The 19,936-nt window shown below is 39.9% G+C and overlaps 6 non-coding genes across 6 annotated transcripts; 2 read left to right on the top strand and 4 right to left on the bottom strand.

Annotated features, from left to right (window-relative positions):
- The first annotated feature begins 6,237 nt into the window (after positions 1-6,237).
- Positions 6,238-6,309, top strand: trnad-guc (transfer RNA aspartic acid (anticodon GUC)). The gene has a single exon. It is a non-coding gene; the product is annotated as a tRNA-Asp (tRNA).
- Positions 6,310-6,535: 226 nt separating this feature from the next.
- trnag-ucc (transfer RNA glycine (anticodon UCC)) lies at positions 6,536-6,607 on the bottom strand. The gene has a single exon. It is a non-coding gene; the product is annotated as a tRNA-Gly (tRNA).
- A 1,555-nt stretch (positions 6,608-8,162) lies between these two features.
- On the top strand, positions 8,163-8,234 carry trnad-guc (transfer RNA aspartic acid (anticodon GUC)). The gene has a single exon. It is a non-coding gene; the product is annotated as a tRNA-Asp (tRNA).
- A 226-nt stretch (positions 8,235-8,460) lies between these two features.
- On the bottom strand, positions 8,461-8,532 carry trnag-ucc (transfer RNA glycine (anticodon UCC)). Its single transcript has one exon. It is a non-coding gene; the product is annotated as a tRNA-Gly (tRNA).
- Positions 8,533-9,169: 637 nt separating this feature from the next.
- trnag-ucc (transfer RNA glycine (anticodon UCC)) lies at positions 9,170-9,241 on the bottom strand. Its single transcript has one exon. It is a non-coding gene; the product is annotated as a tRNA-Gly (tRNA).
- Positions 9,242-9,879: 638 nt separating this feature from the next.
- Positions 9,880-9,951, bottom strand: trnag-ucc (transfer RNA glycine (anticodon UCC)). Its single transcript has one exon. It is a non-coding gene; the product is annotated as a tRNA-Gly (tRNA).
- Between the last annotated feature and the right edge of the window lie 9,985 nt (positions 9,952-19,936).

Below are 19,936 nucleotides of genomic sequence, written 5' to 3'. Positions count from 1 at the left end.
AAAACAAATACTTAATAATTCTCGCTCGCATATAACACTAATTTTGCTGAATTTCAGAAATGCTTAGAGGATTCCTCTTCTGCTGAGACCCCTCTTGCTCCTGAACCAGAGGCCACCCCACAGACTCTCATTTTCAATGTTTTTCTACTCCGAGTGCTGTGACAGTGAAGGAACAAAGATCTGAGGAGTTTCTTTTAGATGCAGGTAATTATATTATTCATACAGGCACCAATGTGTGTAATCTGTTTGCCTAATATATGCACACAAAACAAATACTTTGTTTAATAATTTTTTTTTTCTTTTATCAAGGTGGTGATGTTAAATACTTCTACTGCTCCAAGAAAGTTTTTGACACATATTCCGCAGAGGGCCTGACCAACCCCAGAATGCCCTTTGAAGACTTTGCAGAGACTCCTTTTTTTCAGCGAGAACTGGAGTCCTCGAAGCAGAGAGGGGCAGAAAATAGGAGGGTGATTGAGGAGAGAAGCAAGAGAAAGTCAGTAATGGAGCATCCTACTGGTCGTCTGTGCAGATTCTGCCACTTGCCACTGAAACAAGGACCCAACAGTCCTCATATTCACACTGGTTTCCCTGGAGTGGCAGGCAAATACATTTACTGTCCTGCTAAAGTGTTTTCCCTTTATCAGGCTAAGGGAATGAAATTTCATGGAAAGACTTTCAGCAGTCTCCATTCTATGAGGCTGAGAAGCAGAGGTGGATTGAGGAAAAGAAAAAATGACTTCACTGACAAATGACATGCCCAGACCTCAAATACTGTTTATAGCTCAAAGACATTCCTTGACAATCTTATGCATATATGTATATACATATTATTGCACTTTTAATATATATATATATATTTTTTAAATATTTAATTTATTTCCATTTGTTCATTAAAATACCAAAAGTATTGTATTTTATTGTATTTTAGTGTTTTTTTAAGTTCATTTATTGACTTGCATTATTTTATCTTGCTCAGATTTGAAAAACACTAAATGTTAAGCACTGGTACTATTATACTCTGTACATAATTGTTTAGTTTAAAATACTTTTTTTCTTGTTTTTTCCTGTTCTCCTCAACTTTAGATATTATTATTGCTGTTGTTTAATCTATAATCTATCATTTTAAATTGTTACATTTATTTCCATTGTTCATTAAAATCAAACAATTGTGTCCTTGTTTGCATTGTACTTTAGTGTTTTTAAAGTAAATTTTATTGACTTGCATTATTTTATCTTGCTCAGATGTGTAAACACTAAATGTTAATAACTGTTGTCATTAAACACTACATAATTATTTGATTTAAAAAAATCTTGTTTTTTTCCTATGTTCTCCACAGCTTTATATTTTATTATTATTATTATTAATGTTATTGTTGTTTAATCTATAAGTATTTAATACATTACCTTTTTCAGTTTTACATAATAATATGTATATTTCTGTACTATAAATAAAACGAGAAACTTACTATTTGGTGTTTACTGGTTATATTTCATATATATATTGGATTTCTGTACATAGTTAAACAAATATAATGTAAATATCTCAATGTAAAATGTAAAGGTCTAAAACATTATCAAAATGTTCTTTACAATTATTCACATTCAAATATTTTCTATATTAAAGAAAACTAAACCCTATTATAATGTAAATGTTTATTAACCCTTCGGAGTCTTGGGCTATTTTGGCCGTTTTTGAGTACTTTTATTTTTTTTAAATTTTGCAACATAAACAAATGTTTACCATACCAATGTTTGATATAATTTTTTTCAGCACAACATCACCTATATGACCAGACAATTAGTTTTTCACTTTGATGTACTCTATCAACATACTGGACCCAAAATCACACAAAAAACACAAAATCCGAATAGAAAAATTATAGCTTTTCTACTACAAAAAACACAAACATGCTCAATGAAGCATTTCAAAAGGTTTAAAATGTAAACACAAGTTGTAAATGTCAACATATACAGGTACAATTCAGATATAATCAAGCTATATATAAAAAAAAATATGATTTACAAAAAAAAGCGGGTGTAGCATAGGCTTTTTTTCTTTCTTTTTAGCTCAGCCACTTTTTAAAAAATGTTGTGCACACAATTATTCAGAGAGCTATATTTAAGGCCTTGCATTCCCAGAGTAAGTGAGTTCCCAAATAGTGCAAATACAACATAAAAAATTTAAAATTGAGATAAAATTAAACTATATGCAGCAAAAAGCAGGTGTGGCAATAGGCGTTTTTTCTTTTCTTTTTTGCTTAGAAACTCTTCAAAACACTTCATGTACAATTACACAGATAGCTACATTACAGGGATTTCATTCCTTGAGTAAGAGGGGTTCCTCAATAGTGCAAATGTACCATACAAAAGGTAAAATGAACACAAAATCAAATTATACATACAACTATTTACAACAAATATCAGGTGTTTTTTTATTTTTATTTTTTATCTGTGCCTCTCCTCAAAACAGTTTATCTAAATCTACTCCTAAACTACTCCTAAACTACCTAAACTATCTACACTACTCCTAAACTACTCTCAAAATCTACTCAAACTCTTCCAAAAACTAGCAATAATCTCTCTCTCTATAAATAACGTATATATGTCTCTCTTTATCAACTCCGTAAATCCTCTGCCTTTCAATTTTGCGTCTTAGCTCAGTTGGCTCCTCCTCCATTCCCTAAAATGTGCAGCCTGAATAGCAGAGTCAGCAGATTCACACATTTTTCTCCGTTTTGTTTTATGACAAAAACCGACGAATTTATTAGAATAAATGCAACGGCTGTCGCATCCCATCTGGCGTTCTTTTACGAACGCGTCAGTATTTTTTTATATAAAGTTTAAATGATCATATCTCCGTTTTTACTTGGTCTATCAACACAAAACAAAAAGTAAAATAGAATTTCAAGCCAGCACTTTCGACAGAAGTGGACGGCAGCGCTCACCGTGACTTTGTTTTTATGCTTCGACGTCTTAAACTGGTCATGTAACTTGATCACGCCGGCGTGATCGGCGACCCCGAAGAGTTAAGGTAGTTGCACATTTTGTACATTCTACACAACAACAAATCTTACACGTTTTATTCTATTTTTGTGCACAAAGTTAGTTTATTATATGTAAATCGTACTTAACATAAGTTTCTAATAATTTTTTAATCTAGATACACTTTATGGTAGTTGTGGTCGAGACGAGACTCGAACCTGTAATTTCGTGTATTTTTTCAGGCCCGCCTCCCTGGAATTTCCTGCGTTCTTATTGGCTAGCAACGCTCTACACCTACATGCGACTGGCCCTCCCTGGGATTTCCTGCGTTCTTATTGGCTAGCAACGCTCTACACCTACATGCGACTGGCCCCCGCGTGGAAGGCAGCTATGCTCACCACTATTGAAGACTGTTGGATGTAGACTGGAAGCCCTGTTCTGCGGTCAGCAAGAATTTTCGCAATACATTAGCAGCTGGCAGGTGCAGATGGACTGAAACTCTCTTTGTTTGGACCTGGCACTTAAAAAAATTGCATGAACTTATTGACCTGACCTACCAGGCACCATATTAAAAAACAAGGTCTCTAATTTAATAATGTAACACGTTTTATACAGACACTTCATATTTAAACGGTATTAGATTATTTTTTGCATTCACTGGCTTCTGTGAAGCGTTGAGCTAAAATGACGCCGTTCCTGGAAGCTGCGCTGATCGGATACAACAACCTGTCTCTGCAACTCCTTGTGGAAAGTGGAAAGTATCTCCGCTTGTCACGCGGAGACTGGGGTTCAATTCCCCGACGGGGAGATCCAGTCCTTTACTGCTGCCAAAAGACCTTAACAAAAGTTTTGCTCCAGCAAACAAGTTACAGGAGAAGTTCGCAAGGGGCCCCGGACAACTGTTTTAAAGACAGCTTGAGAAAAATACAACACATTGGCCGGGAATCGAACCCGGGTCAAGTGCTTGGAAGGCAGCTATGCTCACCACTATACCACCAACGCAAGCCTGATGTATGTAGACTGGAAGCCGGTTTGTGCGGTGAGCAAGAATCTTAGCAGCTGGCAGGTGCAGATGAACTGAAACTCTCTTTGTTTGGACCTGGCACTTAAAAAAAATGCATGAACTTATTGACCTGACCTACCAGGCACCATATTAAAAAACAAGGTCTCTAATTTAATAATGTAACACGTTTTATACAGACACTTCATATTTAAACGGTATTAGATTATTTTTTGCATTCACTGGCTTCTGTGAAGCGTTGAGCTAAAATGACGCATGACGCCGTTCCTGCAAGCCGCGCTGATCGGATTCAACTACCTGTCTCTGCAACTCCTTGTTAGTATAGTGGAAAGTATCTCCACCTGTCACGCGGAGACTGGGGTTCGATTCCCCGACGGGGAGATCCAGTCCTTTACTGCTGCCAAAAGACCTTAACAAAAGTTTTGCTCCAGCAAACAAGTTACAGGGAAGTTGGCAAGGGGCCCGCACGACTGTTTTAAAGACAGCTTGAGAAAAATGCAATGCGTTGGCCGGGAATCGAACCCATACAGCAAGAATGGACAGACCCAGGAATCGAACCCATAGCAAGAATGCTCGTAATCAAGGTCTTTAATTTACAAATGTTATGCGTTGGCCGGGAATCGAACCCTGTCACCTGCTTGGAAGGCAGCTATGCTCACCACAATACCACCAACGCAAGACTGTCGGATGTAGGCTGGAAGCCCTCTTGCGCGGTCAGCAAGAATTTTCGCAATACATTAGCAGCTGGCAGGTGCAGATGAACTGAAACTCTCTTTGTTTGGACCTGGCACTTAAAAAAAATGCATGAACTTATTGACCTGACCTACCAGGCACCATATTAAAAAACAAGGTCTCTAATTTAATAATGTAACACGTTTTATACAGACACTTCATATTTAAACTGTATTAGATTATTTTTTGGATTCACTGCCTTCTGTGAAGCGTTGAGCTAAAATTACGCATGACGCCGTTCCTGGAAGCCGCGCTGATCGGATACAACTACCTGTCTCTGCAACTCCTCGTTAGTATAGTGGAATGTATCTCCGCCTGTCATGCAGAAGACCGGGGTTCGATTCCCCGACGGGGAGATTCAGTCCTTTACTGCTGCCAAAAGACCTTAACAAAAGTTTTGCTCCAGCAAACAAGTTACAGGGAAGTTGGCAAGGGGCCCGCACGACTGTTTTAAAGACAGCTTGAGAAAAATGCAATGCGTTGGCCGGGAATCGAACCCATACAGCAAGAATGGACAGACCCAGGAATCGAACCCATAGCAAGAATGCTCGTAATCAAGGTCTTTAATTTACAAAAGTGATGCATTGGCCAGGAATCAAACCCAGGTCAACTGCTTGGAAGGCAGCTATGCTCACCACTATACTACCAACGCAAGACTGATGGATGTAGGCTGGAAGCCGTATTGTGTGGTCAGCAAGAATTTTCGCAATACATTAGCAGCTGGCAGGTGCAGATTAACTGAAACTCTCTTTGTTTGGACCTGGCACTTAAAAAAATTGCATGAACTTATTGACCTGACCTACCAGGCAATGTAGTGATCTTTTCTTCGTAGAAAAGTTAGAAGCTCAGACCAGGAGACGGTGGAAGTTTTCCAAGCAGAAGTTCTTTATTGCTTGTCGGTAGCTGCAGTCATTCCAACATCGTCTAACTAAGGGAACTTTACATTGTAGTTTATATACATTTCAAGGGGGAGGGATTACATTGTGAGGAACAAAGCATGTAAATGAGTTGAAACATGAGAACAGAACGGTGCAGGACTTCTCGCACTGAGATAAGAACTCCAAGACAAATGGTCTCAGTAATAAAATGGCAGGTGTTCAAACTTGCTCAGCATGCCTCTTCACCCGGTAAAACAATGAGAACAGGAAAAGCCTAGCCTTCTCGTACTTAGATGGGACAGTCAGGAATATCCTGCTGGGAACCCCTACCGTTTGCAGGGATTTCCTGGTCTCATCATTTATAAACTTTCTCAATATAAAATACTATTGTATTGGAAATCTAAATTAAACATTTAAATAAAATTTGTAATCCTACAACACCATATTAAAAAACAAGGTCTCTATTTAATAATGTAACACGTTTTATACAGACACTTCATATTTAAACGGTATTAGATTATTTTTTGGATTCACTGCCTTCTGTGAAGCGTTGAGCTAAAATTACGCATGACGCCGTTATGGAAGCCGCGCTGATCGGATACAACTACCTGTCTCTGCAACTCCTCGTTAGTATAGTGGAATGTATCTCCGCCTGTCATGCGGAAGACCGGGGTTCGATTCCCCGACGGGGAGATCCAGTCCTTTACTGCTGCCAAAAGACCTTAACAAATGTTTTGCTCCAGCAAACAAGTTACAGGAGAAGTTGGCAAGGGGCCTCGGACGACTGTATTAAAGACAGCTTGAGAAAAATGCAATGCGTTGGCCGGGAATCGAACTCATACAGCAAGAATGGACTGCCCCAGGAATCGAACCCATAGCAAGAATGCTCGTAATCAAGGTCTTTAATTTACAAATGTGATGCGTTGGCTGGGAATCGAACCCGGGTCAACTGCTTGGAAGGCAGCTATGCTCACCACTATACCACCAACGCAAGACTGTTGGATGTAGACCTGAAGCCCTGTTCTGCGGTCAGCAATAATTTTCGCAATACTTTAGCAGCTGGCAGGTGCAGATGAACTGAAACTCTCTTTGTTTGGACCTGGCACTTAAAAAAATTGCATGAACTTATTGACCTGACCTACCAGGCACCATATTAAAAAAAAGGGTCTCTAATTTAATAATGTAACACTTTTTATACAGACACTTCATATTTAAACGGTATTAGATTATTTTTTGGATTCACTGGCTTCTGTGAAGCGTTGAGCTAAAATGACGCATGACGCTGTTCCTGGAAGCCGCGCTGATCGGATACAACTACCTGTCTCTGCAACTCTTTGTTAGTATAGTGGAAAGTACCTCCGCCTGTCACGCGGAGACTGGGGTTCGATTCCCCGACGGGGAAATCCAGTCCTGTACTGCTGCCAAAAGACCTTAACAAATGTTTTGCTCCAGCAAACAAGTTGCAGGAGAAGTTGGCAAGGGGCCCGGACGACTGTTTTAAAGACAGCTTGAGAAAAATGCAATGCGTTGGCCGGGAATCGAACGCATACAGCAAGAATGGACAGACCCAGGACTCGAACCCATAGCAAGAATGCTCGTAATCAAGGTCTTTAATTTACAAATGTGATGCGTTGGCCGGGAATCGAACCCGGTCACCTGCTTGGAAGGCAGCTATGCTCACCACTATACCACCAACGCAGGCCTTAGAACGTAGACTGGAAGCCCAGTTGTGCCGTCAGCAAGAATTTTCGCAATACATTAGCAGCTGGCAGGTGCAGATGAACTGAAACTCTCTTTGTTTGGACCTGGCACTTAAAAAAATTGCATGAACTTATTGACCTGACCTACCAGGCACTGTAGTGATCTTTTTCTTTGTAGAAAAGTTAGAAGCTCAGACCAGGAGACAGTAGAAGTTTTCCAAGCAGAAGTTCTTTATTGTTTGTCGGTAGCTGCAGTCATTCCAACATCGTCTAACTAAGGGAACTTTACATTGTAGTTTATATACATTTCAAGGGGGAGGGATTACATTGTGAGGAACAAAGCATGTAAATGAGTTGAAACATGAGAACAGAACGGTGCAGGACTTCTCGCACTGAGATAAGAACTCCAAGACAAATGGTCTCAGTAATAAAATAGCAGGTGTTCAAACTTGCTCAGCATGACTCTTCACCCGGTAAAACAATGAGAACAGGAAAAGCCTAGCCTTCTCGCACTGAGATGGGACAGTCAGGAATATCCTGCTGGGAACCCCTACCGTTTGCAGAGATTTCCTGGTCTCATCATTTATAAACTTTCTCAATATAAATACTATTGTATTGGAAATCTAAATTAAACATTTAAATAAAATTTGTAATCCTACAACACCATATTAAAAAACAAGGTCTCTAATTTAATAATGTAACACGTTTTATACAGACACTTCATATTTAAACGGTATTAGATTATTTTTTGGATTCACTGGCTTCTGTGAAGCGTTGAGCTAAAATGACGCATGACGCCGTTCCTGGAAGCCGCGCTGATCGGATACAACTACCTGTCTCTGCAACTCCTCGTTAGTATAGTGGAAAGTATCTCCGCCTGTCACGCGGAAGACCGGGGTTCGATTCCCCGACGGGGAGATCCAGTCCTTTACTGCTGCCAAAAGACCTTAACAAATGTTTTGCTCCAGCAAACAAGTTACAGGAGAAGTTGGCAAGGGGCCACCGACGACTGTTTTAAAGACAGCTTGAGAAAAATGCAATGCGTTGGCCGGGAATCGAACGCATACAGCAAGAATGGACAGACCCAGGAATCGAACCCATAGCAAGAATGCTCGTAATCAAGGTCTTTAATTTACAAATGTGATGCGTTGGCCAGGAATCGAACCCGGGTCAACTGCTTGGAAGGCAGCTATGCTCACCACTATACCACCAACACAAGACTGTTGGATGTAGACTGGAAGCCCTCTTGTGCGGACAGCAAGAATGTTCGCAATATATTAGCAGCTGGCAGGTGCAGATGAATTGAAACTCTCTTTGTTTGGACCTGGCACTTAAAAAAATTGCATGAACTTATTGACCTGACCTACCAGGCACCATATTAAAAAAAAGGGTCTCTAATTTAATAATGTAACACGTTTTATACAGACACTTCATATTTAAACGGTATTAGATTATTTTTTGGATTCACTGGCTTCTGTGAAGCGTTGAGCTAAAATGACGCATGACGCTGTTCCTGGAAGCCGCGCTGATCGGATACAACTACCTGTCTCTGCAACTCTTTGTTAGTATAGTGGAAAGTACCTCCGCCTGTCACGCGGAGACTGGGGTTCGATTCCCCGACGGGGAGATCCAGTCCTGTACTGCTGCCAAAAGACCTTAACAAATGTTTTGCTCCAGCAAACAAGTTGCAGGAGAAGTTGGCAAGGGGCCTCGGACGACTGTTTTAAAGACAGCTTGAGAAAAATGCAATGCGTTGGCCGGGAATCGAACGCATACAGCAAGAATGGACAGACCCAGGAATCGAACCCATAGCAAGAATGCTCGTAATCAAGGTCTTTAATTTACAAATGTGATGCGATGGCCGGGAATCGAACCCGGGTCAACTGCTTGGAAGGCAGCTATGCTCACCACTATACCACCAACGCAAGACTGTTGGATGTAGACTGGAAGCCCTGTTCTGCGGTCAGCAATAATTTTCGCAATACTTTAGCAGCTGGCAGGTGCAGATGAACTGAAACTCTCTTTGTTTGGACCTGGCACTTAAAAAAATTGCATGAACTTATTGACCTGACCTACCAGGCACCATATTAAAAAACAAGGTCTCTAATTTAATAATGTAACACGTTTTATGCAGACACTTCATATTTAAACGGTATTAGATTATTTTTTGGATTCACTGGCTTCTGTGAAGCGTTGAGCTAAAATGACGCATGACGCCGTTCCTGGAAGCCGCGCTGATCGGATACAACTACCTGTCTCTGCAACTCCTCGTTAGTATAGTGGAAAGTATCTCAGCCTGTCACGCGGAAGACTGGGGTTCGATTCCCCGACGGGGAAATCCAGTCTTTTACTGCTGCCAAAAGACCTTAACAAATGTTTTGCTCCAGGAAACAAGTTACAGGAGAAGTTGGCAAGGGGCCTCGGACGACTGTTTTAAAGACAGCTTGAGAAAAATGCAATGCGTTGGCCGGGAATCGAACGCATACAGCAAGAATGGACTGCCCCAGGAATCGAACCCATAGCAAGAATGCTCGTAATCAAGGTCTTTCATTTACAAATGTGATGCGTTGGCCGGGAATCGAACCCGGATGAACTGCTTGGAAGGCAGCTATGCTCACCACTATACCACCAACGCAAGACTGTTGGATGTAGGCTGGAAGCCGTGTTGTGCGGTCAGCAAGAATTTTCGCAATACATTAGCAGCTGGCAGGTGGAGATGAACTGAAACTCTCTTTGTTTGGACCTGGCACTTAAAAAAATGGCATGAACTTATTGACCTGACCTACCAGGCACCATATTAAAAAACAAGAGGTTAATGACACAATATCCTCAAAATCAGGAAATAATAGTACCCCAAACTAACACATACAAGACATAGAGTGCAGTCACCATCACACACACACATATTAGACACATATTTTAACTGTTCATTTTTAATGTTCGCTTTTCATTATATCATCTCTAAAAAGATTTAAATTTTAAGTAAGATTTTAAACTTCACATTTTACTGTAGCTTTTACCAGCTGCTTTGATCTTAGAAAAGTCAGCTGGATTTTGGTTCATTATCACTATTTTGCTTCAGCTTGCTCTAGCAGGCCGATAACAGAAAGACAGACACAGTTACCATCCCTGCCTCCACTCAGACAGTCTCTCTCTCTCTAATGGCGCTTTTCCACTACACAGTACCAGCTCGCCTTAGCTCGGCTCGGCTCGACTCGACTCGCCTTTGTTTGGTTTTCCACTGTGTAAAAGTTGTACCTGTACCTGCTTTCGGGTACTTTTTTTCGTACCACCTCCGACGAGGTTCTAAGCGAGCTAAGGCGATACTAAAATGTGACGTAATACAATGCCGACTGCTGATTGGTCAGAGAGAATCGTCACTATTCACTGCGTCATCATTGCACGCCGCAGACGGAGTATCCAGAATAACCAGAGAATAACCCCGCCATTTTTAAATAGTTTGCCCAGATATACTAAACTTACTATTATGGCAACTCGGAAGAATACGCCGTGGTCAAACGAGGAGGTGCAGACTTTCCTATGTTTGGTTGCCGAAGAAAGGATCCAGCGAGAGCTTGATGGGGCAACGAGGAACGAAAAAGTTTATCAAGAAATCTCCGAACTGCTGTCCACACATGGCTACAACAGGACTTTCCAGCAATGTAGGGAAAAGTTAAAAAAACTGAAAAGTGACTACAGAGCTGTAAAGGACCACAACGGCCGCAGTGGTTCAAACCGAAAAAGCTGGAAGTGGTACGAACAGATGGACGCTATCTACGGCCATAGACCGGCGAGCAACGGGAGGGAGGGTGGACTTGACTCGGCCACCAGTTTGTTGGAGTCGCTGTTGGAGGATGGTAAGTGTTTAAAATTTACATTACATTAATCATGTAGGCGCACTCTGCTTGAGAGTTTTGTTTTCTGTAGGCTGGCTTTTGAAAAGCTGAAGCTCACTTATAACATCGAAGACTGTAAACTTGTGTCGCAGATAACAATTGCTGCTACCGCTAACTATCTGCCATTGCTATTTTCGTATTGTGTTGACTTTTGTATGATCTTTCTATCTAGATTCCTTTTCGACGAGCGAGAATGGTTCAGTGACTCCCACTGATGCCACCTCGGCACCGGAAACAGCGGCACCATCGACACCAACAAGATCAGCAGCGTCGACACCGAGACCCGCAGCAGCGTCGACACCGGCAACCGGTTAGTATAATTGGAGAAAAAGTAAACTCTTCTAGCCTGTTGTCTGTGAATCTATACACACTTTTTAATATATCATTAATCGTATCAATAACTCATTAATATAACGTAAACGTACTTGCATAACAACAGGAAGCATTCCCAGTTATGGGAATGCAGGATTCATTAATAAACCTGTTCAGTATTTTTATAACTTTCCAGACGTACACCTATACTGTACACATGGTATTTTAAAGTTGACATTTACTAAAATAGATGTTTAATAAATACATTAAATACATTTACTCAGATGTTAAGTCGTTATATACTATATAAGTAATAGTAAGTTGTGGGCTTGTCTTTTTTTATGTAGAAGCTGTAATGATAATACATGTGAACAATTTACAACACACACACAACCTTTGAATGAAACGTGACTTGTCCGTTTTTCTTTATAACTCATTCATTGTAATTATTTTTTTGGCCAGGACGGAGGAAACGAAAGAGGGAACAGGAGCATCTGACTGTCCTGAGGGAGATGCAGACATCGGATGTCGAGCAGCTGGAATTGAACCGGGCACAGCGGGAGCGCCATTTACAGATGGCACTCGATGATGCAGCACATGCCCGAGAACTAGAAGCGGCTTTAAGGAGAGAGGAGATGGCTGCAATGTCGTCCTTCAACCAGGCCTTTCTGGGAACCCTGAGCCAGCTTGTCCAGGCACTGAACCGGCGGGATGCTGTTCCACCGCCCCTGGACTGAAACCCCTTTGTTTATTTTAATTTAATGTTTGCACTACATGTAACATATGTATATAGTTGGATGTGTGAATTTATATTAATATTATATTTTTTTCTATTTGTATGCGTGTTTAAATAAAACCTTTTTGAAACTTATTACAAACAGTGTCTTTTTTTGATGGTTTGCCTTTTTACAAGGGTTTAAACAAGTATTTTCAGATTTTATACTGTGATAACCTTTAATAAAAAACAGCAGAGACAACATATTTAATGATAATGTATTTATTTAGCAATTAAAATAACGCATCAGACCCTCCCGTACATCTCTGCCCTCCTCCTCAACACCCTGTGCCACTGGCACCACAGGCTCTGCTACTGCAGGTGCATCCCAGTCATCGTCATAGTCCTCTCCATGACTCTCACAAAGGTTATGCAAAGCACAGCAAGTAAGAATCATAGATTTCACGATTGTAACATCACAGTCATTTCTTTTCATGAGGCAACGCCACCTTCCCTTCAGTCTACCAAAAGCGTTTTCAACCACTACCCGTGCTCGACATATTTTCTTGTTGTAGATCTGCTGTTCTACTGTCAGCCGTCCAGTGTCAGTGAATGGCTTTAGGAGCCAGTTCTGCAGGGGATAGGCAGAATCTCCCAGGATGTAGTAGGCAACATTCACCCCACCAATATTCCTGGTGTAAGCTGGAAAGTGGTTGCCACGGCTGGCCAACTCCCACAATGTGGACAGTCTTAAAACACGAGCATCATGCAATCTGCCAGGCAGTCCTGCAAACACGTTCCAGAACAGTCCTTTTCCATCTACAACACCTTGAAGGACCTTGTCTCTACATCACTGGACGCAGTTTGTTGTACAAATATATGAATGTTTCTTCCGACATTCTGAAGTTCTGAACCCACTGCGCGTTTGTGAAACCAGGAACAATAACATCCCACCACTCGGTAGCTCGGTTGAAAGCCCAAACAGACGGTTTGCCGCGGCGACTTTGCAAAGCTAAACAGATCTGAAACACATAAACCATGCACATTTTAGTACGTAATACTGGTAGCTATAAAGTTGATTAAATACTTTGCATATAGTATAGTATTTACACATATGCAAACGTTAGCTATGTTAGCATAACTTACCCTCTTGCGTCGGCTTTGAACAACCGGATTCGTCTCGTAGTCTGAACTCTGTAGTAATTCCCAAACTCTCCTGTTTTTTTCAGCAGTGTTTCGTTTTTCTGCCCTCAGCCTCTCATGAAACAACGTTTGTCTTCTTGCTGTGAGAAACAGCCACATCCCGAGGATCAAAAACAGCATATACTCGATTTCCCCCATTGTCCTGTGTGTGTGGGTAGCGGATGTGTGTCGCGTATAAGATTACGTCACGGCAGTTTCCTGCGGCGTCGCTATGACTACCGGGTACTATTTGTGGCGGTACTATCTGCAATGGAAAACGGAGCGAAAAGCGAGCCGAGTCGAGGCGAGCCGAGGCGAGTCGAGCCGAGTCGAGCTGGTACTGGTAATGGAAAAGCGCCATAAACAAATAATCTTTTCAACAGCCTCCTAAGACTGTAATTTAGACAAAATGTAATATTAAATTTATTACATTAACCTTTTACCATTCACCTTTGTTATCCAGACTCTTCTCAAACCTACAAAAGCCTGTCTTCATCTTTAGCCACCACCATGCCTAACGACCTTCAGGAGTTAAAACTATGTTATAGACATATTAGCTCAACATTAACTCTTCTATACATTTTACTTGCCCATATGGCAACCAACATCATGTCCCTCATATAATTAAGTTTTGTTACTGTCTCCGCAGCAAATAATGGCAATCACCTCATGGAATCAGCTGGCTCCTGAAAGCCCACTCCCGTTAGCTATTTATCTTTAATTTTCTTCTCTTCAGGGTGTCGTCCCCTGGCATAGTTGCAGACACTTGTCACAATGAAATACAAGCCATACAATCAATGCGGTTTCTGGTGAGTGGTATAGAGGAACTCACATTTCTGGGTCAGACTGCCGTAACATTAATTTTAACCTCACAGCGCATCTCACCTCTCAATGCTCTGCTGACCCCGGTGGCCTCCAGTAATCAGCGCTCAACTCTCATACCTTTCTCACAAATAACACCTCCATCCGGAGGTGCCCAATGTTCGTGACCCCCTGCGTTAGGCTGTCCCCTGGCCAGGAAGATCATCCCGTCATTGAGTAGCCACTCGTACACACGTACACACTGGTGACCGCTCTTTCCCAATACAATCAGTTTTCTTCAACAGAACTCAGCTGTTTTCTGGAGCTTAGGAAAGGCACGTTCAAGAGTCACCAGAGCCATTCCGATTGCCTAATAGTGTTCACAGGGAGACAGGTTAATAACAACAGTATTTAATCACTTAAATCCATTAACTATCTTAAAAGCAGCAACCTAGCTACTTAGACTATACTCAGTGAATTTAGATCACAGCCGTACATTCAGTGTACTTCATCTGTAGCCGGAGCCATCGGTCCTGAATTGTGGAGACTAAATGAGACAAAGTTGTTACTGGTCCTAAAATACGCTAATCAAAATGTCACCTCTATCGTTTAAGGTCTGTATTATTTTAAAGACTTCTTTAAAGTCATTCAGTTTTACTTTTAACATTTTTAACATTTAAATACAAATTGCCCTCTGAATGGTAATGATTTCTTTTAACATCTCTGTGTCTATGGTTTTCAACTGAAACACTGTGCTTTACTATAAATAGCTTATTATCACTTATGACACAGGCTCAGATAACAGCTTTTAGATGACATTGAATGAGAGAGAGACTCTGAGGCATTCAAGACTGGTACACTGCTCTCTCATATACTTCTAACATCAAACTTTTATCTACCATCTTTTAACTCTATCCCAGCTTAAGGCATCTTTGCCAGAAATTACATGTGTTTTCAAATAAACATAGTTTTACAGTTGTCTTTTGCCCACGTCAGGGAATCTAGACATTACAAATTTCCATTCAGATTGAGTCTCTGTCGCACTGGCTGTTTCAGCCACAGCACACATCAGATTTAGATAAGCGAACTGTTTCATTACAGCCAATAGCAGACTTATCTTTTGAAAGCAAAACATCAGCTTCTAGCTCTTTCATGGTCAACTTTTCAAGCTGTTTGTTTAATCAGATGCCTTTCAACACATTTTACATTTAGCAACTGTTAATTCAGTAGCCTACTACTTCTGCTTATTTGTTCTTACATAAAAATAATTATTCTAGTTCTCAATAACGTTTCACATTTCTCAATCTCAATTTTAATTGTCAAGTTCTCAACCATAGTTTAATATTTGACTTTAGTTTTCTCTTGGAGTTTATCAATCTCCAATTAGGATTCACACTATAAGTTTGACGAGGCAAGCACTCTCTGCTTGTGATACTTTTGCAGTTATTGTAAATCATCTGTGAGATTAGTCTCTCTATATCATCTAAAACCTTTTTAAAATGTTTAATTACAACACAATCATCCTTTTAGTTACTTTGATATATTTTGCAACTCACATCTGTTGGAGTCATTAATTTTACATGAACCTGTATTCATCAATTCACTTATAAAAATTACTATTATAGAAATTACTATTATAGATATTTTCTTCAAAAGGATTCACTTTAAGACTTCAATCTTTTGACCTTTTTATCTCTTATTTCTCAGACGAAAAATGTCACTGTCGTCATTTAAACACTGATCTACTTTCAAACCAATATTATTACCAAAAATGTGTTGTCATTTTATCACATTTTAAACACCTTCTCGGTGGGCATTTACAGTTACGTATTAAATGGTCCTGATGACCACCATTAAAACACTCTCGGCTCCAACTTACTGCACACCCTTGAAGCAGTGTGTCCCAAACAGGAATGCAAACCGAGCTGATAAGCAGTTCTCTGTATTCTTTTACAGTCCACCAGTGGCTGATTTAATCATAATAGCCCAATCATAATCTTCATCATTATTATTGGCAGAACATTAATTGTCATAAGCTGCAAAATATTCTAAGTTGTTTTCACAAAGTGTCTGTTTAACTTTAGTCACACTTGTCCAAGGAAATGATCTTCGACCCATAATTTAATATACTTGCTTTTTGTAATCATCGTAAGCAATACAAGGCTCAATATTTTAATTTTTCAGTTTCTTTGTTTGTTTGTAGCCAGTCAAGTTGTTGTTTAAATTTCCAAACAGAAGCAAAACTTATCAAGACAACCATTTACTTAATAATTTCTGCAAATTTCTCTGAAGTGAGGGCTTCAGAGCACAGCTGCTTACAGCGTTCGCTCTTTTCTGTCTCACTATTAGTTTCAGGACTGTTCAGGTTACTGATCAAGTTACTCAGTTTGTCTGCCATATCTTAATAACAGTTCAAACTCACCTGAAGTCATTGCAGAAATGGAGGCGGCGATCTTTGAACAACACAGCTTGGCTTCTCCGTGATGAAACTGCAGAGTATACTCCAAAATCACAGTTACATATACTGGTCCATGCCAATTTGGGTCACAACTTTTTTTTCTTTTTTTTTTCTCTCTCGGGATCGTTCCTGATGCATCCCTGGCAAACAACCCTATTTTTGTTAGTATCCCTAACTGCCTGATTCACTAAATTCGGGGATCCCCTATCTGAGATGGAAGAGATTGAGCAGGTTTACGGTGATACTGGACCTCCCGTCCAGGGACGTACTCTGCTGGGGTGGTGCTACACCATTAATGCCCAGCGGGGCCCACACAGAGCACGCTTCGCTTGCGCTGTCTGCTGCCATTACCCTTAACGACGCTCTCAGCGACTTCTTATCCTCTCAGCAGTAGGCCTACAACTTACTCCTTCACTCGCCTCATCGGAGTGAAGGCTACTTACTCCTTCACTCGCCTCATCGGAGTGAAGGCTCTCCCGCTCTCCTTCAAAATCTCTTCCAGTCAGACAGCCCTAACAATTAATAAAAGCTTACTACCTTGTGTGTTGATTTGCCAGAGATGTCACCACGGAATGATTGCCCGCCGCATCCTCCACCAAACTGTAAGGGGTATACAGTTAAAGACCCAGAACCAGATATGAAGAATGAAGACCCAGAGTCAGAATTATAAAAAATTAAAGAAAATATTTACTGAAGATAGTTTGCAGTTTCATCAGCAGAAGTCAGCTTCAATACTCGCACAGGAGTTCGTAGGCCGCCCCGCTTACAGTTACAAAGATCACAGCAGTTATACGATTTCCAAGGTCTAAGCGACGTCATTGCTTACAGGATGAATGATTCTCATTGGCTATGAAATAGATAAACACAGTAATTTTCCACACATATACAGATAGACTGAAGCATATCTCCATCGATTATGCAGCTGAAGTTAGGCACGTCATGACCTTCCAGGTCGCAGATTTGGGTTGCTGGGCGCCAGCATGTCCAGAACAACAACTCAGTCAATCTCCAATAATGCCAGTGGTTCCTTAACCTGTAACCAAGAAGACTAACACACACACCGACACACAGCTTTTCCAAGGTTGGATTTGGCCAGGCTCTCACTATAAACAGGAGAGTCCTCTCAAAACATCAAGATAATGCGTTCTTTCTCTCAAGGATAGCTAAACTTTAGTCTAACTGGAAAGAAAGGCTTTAACAAAGAAATGGCCCCTTAAACGATTGGGTTCAATGACCCCTATATGTTTTAACACATTGAAGACCTTTCTCAAACACAATACAAGTCAAGTCAAGTCAAGTCATCCTCATTTATATAGCGCTTTTAACAATGTAGATTGTTTCAAAGCAGCTTTACAGAGATAAAGATATAATTTAAGGTAACAGAGATTGGTTTGGTTTTATAGTGGCTCTTGAAAAATGTTTTTTCCAGCTAAAGTTAGTTTTGATTGATTCACTTCCATCTAAATGATAGTTTGTTATTAAGGGTAACCTTCTTTCTCTCAAGGATAGCTAAACTTTAGTCTAACTGGAAAGAAAGGCTTTAACAAAGAAATGGCCCCTTAAACGATTGGCTTCAATGACCCCTATATGTTTAAACACATTGAAGACCTTTCTCAAACACAAAACAAGTCCCTATTTCATTTCTGGAAGCTGTGTTAAATAAGCAAGCACTGCATTCAGATATCAAATACAGACATTAAAGAATACATGAAAAGAACATTTCAGTAATCACACTGGTAACTTATATAAATAAAGTAAAATCTCCAGAGAAGTCATTCAATTCATTTGATATTTAGAAGGAAAAATATTGATTAATACCTTAATTATAATCAATCATTACATATACATTGAAGCAGCAGTGGATTCCAATCCACCCCCTTCATCTTGCAGCGGAAGCTGATGGTGAGGGCATCGGAGGAGTGTTTTTGGTCATCTGTTTTTGCTGCTGTTTTAAAAGATACTGCTGCAAATTGTACATTTTGCTGCCTGGCACACACTTCTGCCTCATTATAAAGAAAGCATTTCCGTCTGCCCTGGTATCCCAAATCTTCCTCCAAGTGTCTTGTGCTCTGGATCCAAATCCAACAGTATTGTCATCCTCTGTCAAAAAAGGCACTGCGTCTGGCCTTTGAGACAGATACTGTTTAAGATCTTCAATTTCCTTGAAGCTTCTTGAATACTCAAGAAAGGAAATGAGGCTATCCTTGCATGGACCCTCTGGGTTGAACTGCCCAGCCTGTTCTTCTTCCTCAACCTTCTCGGACAGGTACAAAGCATAGCTGACATCATTCTCTAATAACAACTTGAAAGACTTGCCCTTGTACTTGCCGAACTGAAGAATGCATTCTCCCAACACCTCTTGCTTGTCAGAGACATCCCCTCCTCTATGTAACACAAGAGAACGGGCGTTCAACTTGACCAGATCTTCTCTTTGAGGTGTTGACTTGTCCTGCAGTGAAGGGTTGTCTTTAATTCTTTTTGCCTCTTCTGATGGGTCCCGGCGTAAATGGCCCGACGGGCCTTTCCTGAAAGACACTTTGACTTTCCCTGGGAAGAACACTGTTTTCTTCATGATGCTGTTCTGAAATCAGAATGTATTCATTGGTGTCTCAGCATAAGCATTTAAATACTTACAGTAACAAAATGAAATAAGACAGTTAATACTAAAGCATCAGTGATATACATAAAAGAGTTATTTTACAATGCTATAATATTCCATAATATTACTGTTTCTTAACTGAATAAATGCAGCCTTAGAGCACGTACTGTTTATTAAATTTGCATTATTTAATATTCATTATTTAAATTGCTTTAAAAATGTATATATGTATATATAAAAAGTTAACAAGTTAACTAATTAAAAATGTTAAATTATACCATTAAATTGTACACATATATATATATATATTTGTTTCTAATTTAAATGTAATATATGTGTGTGTCTGATATTAATTACATTATAGGAGGACCAAACCCGCAGAAATTAAAAATTAATAAATAAACATGTAAACAAATAAAAAGATAAATTTGATAATAGGAAAATAAATAAAGGAATAAACGACTTGATAAAATAAATATGATTTATTCTTTACCAAACTAATTTTTGTATTATTTCCCTTAATTTATTTTCTGCTTTTATTTATTTGTTAATTAATATTTATATTTGGTCAGCAAGACCAACCAACCTAATTATCATGCACATCAAAATGTAAGAATAGATATAAAACTAAAGAAAGAAAATTAAAAATAAATAAAG

Source organism: Siphateles boraxobius, unplaced genomic scaffold (assembly GCF_051911475.1).
Source record: "Siphateles boraxobius isolate OS27281-9 unplaced genomic scaffold, OSU_SipBor_1 63, whole genome shotgun sequence".
NCBI classification, from domain to species: Eukaryota; Metazoa; Chordata; class Actinopteri; order Cypriniformes; family Leuciscidae; genus Siphateles; species Siphateles boraxobius.
This window is presented reverse-complemented; position numbering and strand designations above follow the sequence as displayed.